Genomic DNA, 6,946 nt, shown 5'->3' with positions numbered 1-6,946 from the left:
ATTTGGTTGCTGGCCGACCTTGACGAATTGTCTTATAACGCACATAAATTCATAACTCCATGAATACTTATCAGAATCGGATGATCCTTAGATCAATCCTACACCTCTCGATGAGAGGGATCCAAGAAAAATATCAGCTGCCATGAATAAGATGACCCACATGGAGTTTGGCCCTAGTTGCCAATTTTATCACTCCTTCTCAACTAGGGAGAACTCGATCCGTTGATCCATATTTCCGACTGTACTATCTCTGCCATCAATGCCCTATACTGCTCTGTTCTGCTCTGATTTGCTGAGCTCTGATCTGCTGAGCTCTGATCTGCTGAGCTCTGCTCTGCTCTGATCTGCTGAGCTCTGCTGAACCATGAAGAAGAGGAATTGATCGAGAATGTATCATACCATTCTCTATTGACCCGAAGTAAGTTTCATCTAAAGAGAGTGTGTCACATCACTCTTACTAACCCGAAGTCAGTTTTATTAATCCTAGATCAATATCACAAGAGTGTGTCAAACCACTCATATTGATCCCAGATCAATGTCACAAGAGAGTGTCTCAAACCACTCATACTGATCCCAAATCAATTTCATTGATCCCAGATCAATGGAGGTCATCCTAGCATAGGGAGTACGGTAGATACAATGATGCATCCATCGATAGTGCTACTATGGTCCCTATCCTCATTTCCCTGCTCATTGATCAGATGAGAGGTACCTCCCATGAGTCCCAAACTGCATGGGTAGGATGCCTCGACATGAGAACTAATCATCCTGTCCACAGGAGAGCGAATCATCCTGTCAGTGGATGCCACGGAGAACTAATCATCCTTGCCCACAGGATAACTAATCATCCTGTTCCATAGTCGCCACGGAGAACAAATCATCCTGGCCCACAGGAGAACTAATCATCCTGTTCCATAGTCGCCACGGAAAACAAATCATCCTGACCCATAGGAGAACTAATCATCTTGTTCCACAGTTGCCACGGGAGAACTAATCATCCCAGCCCACAGGAGAACTAATCATCTTGTTCCACAGTTGCCACAGGAGAACTAATCATCCCGGCCCACAAAAGAACTAATCATCCAATTCATAATGCACCACCAAGGGAGGGTGAGTTGCCCTGTGGTTGTATGTTGCTCTAGTAAGTACCCCAAGCCCCCAAGAGCTCCTAGAGCTCAACGCATGCAACATGCAGGACCCTTATAAGAAGGTCTCTCAACAACTCCAAGTCGTTCGGGAAAGTCACAGATTTGACCTTTCCCCGGGGCTTTGAAAAAATGTCTGCGACCTGTACATCAGTCTCAATGCAATGGAGCATCCTCGCTCATCAACTTACCATATCGCAGATAAGGCAGTATCTGATGTCTATCTGCTGGAGCAATCATCGAATACGGGATTCCTCAATAATCGAAACCCCCCTTTGGTTGTCACAGAGAATCACAATGGTACTCATCATGTGTAAAAACAGCTCACTTAAGAGCTTCTGCAACCATGCAGCTTCATACAAGATCATACTTGTAGCTATGTATTCGGTCTCGGTGGTGCTTATAGCAACCGACTTCTGCTTCCTGCTCATCCATGATATCAAAGCAGAATCCAAAGAGAACCAGCACTGAGAAGTGCTCTAGTGATCCTCCACACTGCCTACCCAGTGAGCATTCGAATAATCATGCAGTTTCATATTTCCGGCAGTGTATATTAATCCATCAGAGATTGTGCCCCGAAGATATATCAAAAGATTCTTGGCAGCAATCCAGTGAGGCTCAACCAAATATGAGCTCACCATGCTAACTACAAAACATATGTCCGGACGGAAGTTCACCAAGAACATCAACGCAAATGAGTTTATGAAACTCAGAGTCATTTCCCAAATCTGGTCTGACATCACTACCATATAACTTCTTAAAGTTAAGATCCTCGAGGTAGTCACAGGCTTGCAGTTTATCATTCCACATCTGGAATCCAACTCCCTCTTACTTCTGCAAATGAGAGGGTCTGCACCTGTCAGAAATAGGTCGTCCTCATAAGGTGCCGGTATGAGAGGTCTATCATCAACAACCTTCGGGTAATGGTTTGGATCAGTTTCACTCCTAGTGAATCTCAGCTTCATCGGAAGCTATCAATCCTCTCATACTACGCCTGGGGTGTTTTGCTTCAAGCCGTAGAGGGCTTTCTTCCACCTGTATACATGAGATTCTTGATCATGAGTCTCAATCTCCTCGGGTTGTTCCAAACCTATGGACTTGCTGCATGAGAGGAATGGTCCCCTTATAAGATTTTCCTTCGGTACATCTCAGACATGTACCTTCATGCTCTACTTGAATTCAGACATCCCTATCAGCATTTGACTCACATCAAGTAGGGCCCCATAGGTAGACCTCTGGTGTTATAAATGCAATTTGTCAATTGACATGATCCCGAATGGACCATCCTGCAACTTGATACAAATTGCCAACCCTGAACCCATGAGAAAAAGCATCTTTGAAAATTATATTTTTTAGCACATACCTTTCCATCGATGAATGCCACCCTGAAACCTTTGACTTCCATTTCCGAGATGGACACCAGGTTCTTCTTGCGATCAGGTACATAAAATAGATTCTGTAAATGAATCGAGTTACCCTTATTCAATTGAGAGTTAACATTCCCTACACCCTTTCCGGGATAGGTGGCATCGGCTCCAAGTATAATCCCACGATTTTTTCCATCTCTGCAAAATTAGAGAGTGCACCCATCTATCCGATGAAGTGCCTTGAAGCACTACAATCTATAAGCCAGATTCCCAAAGAATTTGAAGGAGAGGGCTAATACAAGATGACGCTTCTTTATCTTATCAGAAACAACATTTTATTCTTCATACCTGGGGTTCCTTGCTTTCTATGAAGAGTTAGCCATTTCCTTGATGACCTGCATTACCTGTCATTCCTTTGATCATTGAACATGTCCCTGGAATGATTGCTATCATTATCAAGTGATGTGTCCCTGCCATTCGGACATCCTTCGCATAATGGCTGAACTAGTTATCTGCGTTTCCTTCCACCCTGAGATCTGATCTTCCAATGAAGTGATCTTTAGGTAGGCCATATTCTGCTGCACCATTATGATAATATTCTCTGCTTCGACTTCACCCTTGGTGAATTTGAAGAGGGATGAGGAATCCACTGATCCTTTTGTCCTTTCCCAATTGTCTTCGGTGATTGCTCTTTCACTCTTGCTTGGGCATTGTCTTCACCTCAGCTCTGATACCATGTTAATTTTAGGTATGTTCTATGCTTAGAGAAATTTATTTCAATTTTCACAGTTAGCTCCATATCTTTTCCAGATTAGCAATCACATCAGCATTAAAGTAAACTGCAAATAGAACATAAACATAAATCACAGAAGACAAGCCAAGACAAGAGGACACAAGATGTGGCGCTAGCCAGGGACAAACCCCAATGTGGGGAAACCCTTGATCAATTCTTCTTATATATTCTTCATTAGTTCAGCACAGAGAGAGAGAGATAGTACGTTTACAGCAGAAGTCAACACTTTGACTTATCTAGATAAGAGCATAGATCATCTCTAAAAAGATGATACATGAGATCAGTTGAAGACATGCTGCTTCAACCAATTCTTTAAGGTGAATCCTTCATCTATCGTTGTGCTGCATTTCTTCATCATGCTGCACCTCACCGCGCTGCACCATGCTACACCCATCATCACTATGTTGCATCTCATCACGCTTCATTAATCATGACTGTACCCATCACTATATTGCATTATGTGCCATTGCTGCACCATGTTGCCATCCTAACCTATGTGTTGGTTGCACCTTGCTTGCTTGTTGTCCCTAGCATGCTTGTTGTCCTTAGCATGCTTGTTGTTGCATGCTAGTTGTCCCTTGCATGCTAGCTGTAACATTGCATGCTTGGTGTTTTTGCTGCTAAGTACTATACAATTGTCCCAATGTTAGTTAGTTGTCCCTTGCATGCTACTCTCCTTCGGAGACAGATGCTCCGATTGTTTCGGCAGTTCCCGGTAGTTCTCGCAGTTCCGGCAATTCCCCGCAGTACCGATTGTTCCCGACAGTTCCGGCAGTCCTAGCAGTTTTGGCTTTTCCGGCAGTTCTAGCGTTTCCGACGTTTCCGACTTTTCTGGCAGTTCCAGCTTTTCTGGCATTTCCGGCTTTTCCGGCATTTCCAGTTTTTCTGGCTTTTTCGGGGTTTCCAGTAGTTCCGTCTTTTTCGACAATTCTGTCTTTTTCGGCAGTTCTGGCTTTTCCGGCTTTTCTCGCAGTTCCGGCTTTTCTGGCATTTTTGGCAATTCCGGCTTTTCCATAAGTTCCGACTTTTCCGGTAGTTCCAGCTTTTCCAACTTTTCCGGCTTTTCCTTAAGATCTCTCCTCCTGCTAAAACCCAAAGACAAGTAGAGAGAGGAAGAGATCCCAAGTGTGTTGAAATGACTTGAAGGACACCTCTATTTATACTAAAACGTTGAGCACATGTGGGGTTTATTTGGTTGCTCGCCGACCTTGACGAATTGTCTTATAACGCAAATAAATTCATAACTCCATGAATACTTATCAGAATCGGATGATCTTTAGATCAATCCTATACCTCTCGATGAGAGGGATCCAAGAAAAATATCAGCTGCCATAAATAAGATGACCCACATGGAGTTTGGCCCTAGTTGCCAATTTTAACAAAACTTAAGTATGGAAGGGTTATCACGAGTCTTGTTACCCACCACTAGTGGGTGACCCCTATAGGAGAAATTTTCTCCTAGATTTATCTTCAGCCAGCAGCCCCTTGCAACCACCAGATAGTTTGATGTGCTACTATTCTCCGCCACCTGAGCCAGCCATTATGTGCCCTCGCTCATATGTTATGATCATATGTTTAAAGGTGGGCCATCCAACCCCGAAGGTAAGATTTTTCATTATGTAATTCAGTGTTAAGCTTGTTTTTCTTGGGCCAATGTTACTTGGGAGCGGGAGCGAATTTTCAGAAGCTCCCGGTTCGGGAGCGAATCTCGGAGCGATTTTTTTAAAATATATATATTTTTTAATTTTTTAATTTTTGATACATATATGTCAACAAAAACATGTAGAATGATGAATTAGATATAAAAAACATAAAAAAGCATAGATTGATCACTGAACCATATCACATCAATCATCTAAAAGTTATAATCTTCATTAACCATGTCCACAAGTTAGTAAAATACATATTACAACTGCAACATGTTGAGTCTCGTGAATCATGATTCATCAAATTCAATCTTAAAATTTCAACCTCAAGCTTTCAAAATTGAAAATTCAATATATAACATTTATCATCATTGATCACCAAAGTTGTACTTGTAAGCTAAGTTTAACCATTACAAGAAATAATATCTTAGATATTTCTAAGTCCTAACTTCTAACTGTTAACATGAAATGAAATGTTATAAAATGAAACATGAATAATGAAATGAAATGAAACAACTTTAGTCTTTCACGAAGCATCATATTCATAATTCACAATCATTACCAATGCGTTATAATTGCCAACTTCAAACTTCAAATTTTCATTGTCACAGTCATATATTGTTTACAAAAAATATCATTATGATATGAAAGAGTCAAGAGTCCAGGACTCAAGACTCAACAGTTATGAAAACTAATAGAAACTAGAAAAGACAAGTAAACTGTAAATCTACATGTGGCCCTTGCCACGAGAGTCTCCAGGAGTATAAGCAGGTCGTGGTGGTCTTCTAGGAGTCTCCCGCATAGACCGACGACCAGAACTAGAAGGCACATGCCCTCCACGTGAGGGTGTAGATGGAGGTGACGACAGCAAAGGAACAAGACTCAGACCTTGAGCACTGCTATTGGATGGTGGAGGTGGAGGTGGCATCGCTGCTGCAGCTGCAGCTGCTTCATCTTCATCCCTTATAAGTTCCTCTTCCAGTTCTTCAAGATGCACTATACCATCCTCCAAATTGTCATCCTCTGGGTGATTTTTCCAAATTTTATATGTGGGATCCTCATAAGCCCGATCACAGTAATGACTCAACAACCTCAAGTTGTAGTGCACATAAACCAAGCTTTCTGCTCGGTTTTCATTGAATCTGTTTCTTTTCACATTGTGTATGAAGCTGTAGGTGCTCCAACACCTCTCTGCAGAATAAGTATTCACAGCCTGTGATAGAACTTTTTTTGCCAATTTTGGCAAAAGTCCATGGCCGCCATATGTTTCCCACCATGTGAGAGCATCAAATTTGTCTCTGTCTTCCATTGCATAGAAGGTACCAAACAAACCAGTGCCACTGAAGTATTTGTCTATTTCAAGGCGCACAACTGCACATTCCTCCCTGTCAGATATCAACTTTTCTAATGCTTGCAAATATCCACTAGTTACCTCTGCATCTAAATGGGGTTTGGTCCTAATCCCACCCCCCGGTGCAGGTTGGCCCAACCAAGATGTAGAGTAGTATTTTGGCGTAAGGATATACGCCAAGCAATGTAGTGGAAGATTAAGTCTATTCCACCGTTCACACACACAATCGTGAATCAGTTTGTAAAAGTCGGGATCTCTGTTATGAACAATATCTTTTATTTGCCCCAACATGGTATCCATTTGCTCATACACCTCACCAATCACTGGTTTGTATGTATCTGCAAATCGGATCATGTGATAAATGGGCTTGGTGAAATCCAATACTTGCCTCACACTTGTCCAAAACTGACCATCAAGAGCGGCCTCCTCCACCAGTTCAAAACCTTGCCTGTCAGCTGCATTTGTAGCCCTTTCCTTTAATACCTGCCAATGTGGACTTGATACCATGCTAGCCAATGAATCTCTTACCTTCAAAAGGCACCTGAAGGTGAGGTAATAGCTACCAAATCTGGTCTTCACAATCTTCAACAACTCCAATCTCGAGTGATTGCGGAAAAGGCCATGGGAATTGCTATGATTTGTAA

The sequence above is a fragment of the Pinus tabuliformis genome, chromosome 7 (assembly GCF_031772625.1).
Source record: "Pinus tabuliformis cultivar Carrire ecotype Pingquan chromosome 7, CPIR1, whole genome shotgun sequence".
In the NCBI taxonomy this organism is placed as follows: domain Eukaryota; kingdom Viridiplantae; phylum Streptophyta; class Pinopsida; order Pinales; family Pinaceae; genus Pinus; species Pinus tabuliformis.
This window is presented reverse-complemented; position numbering follows the sequence as displayed.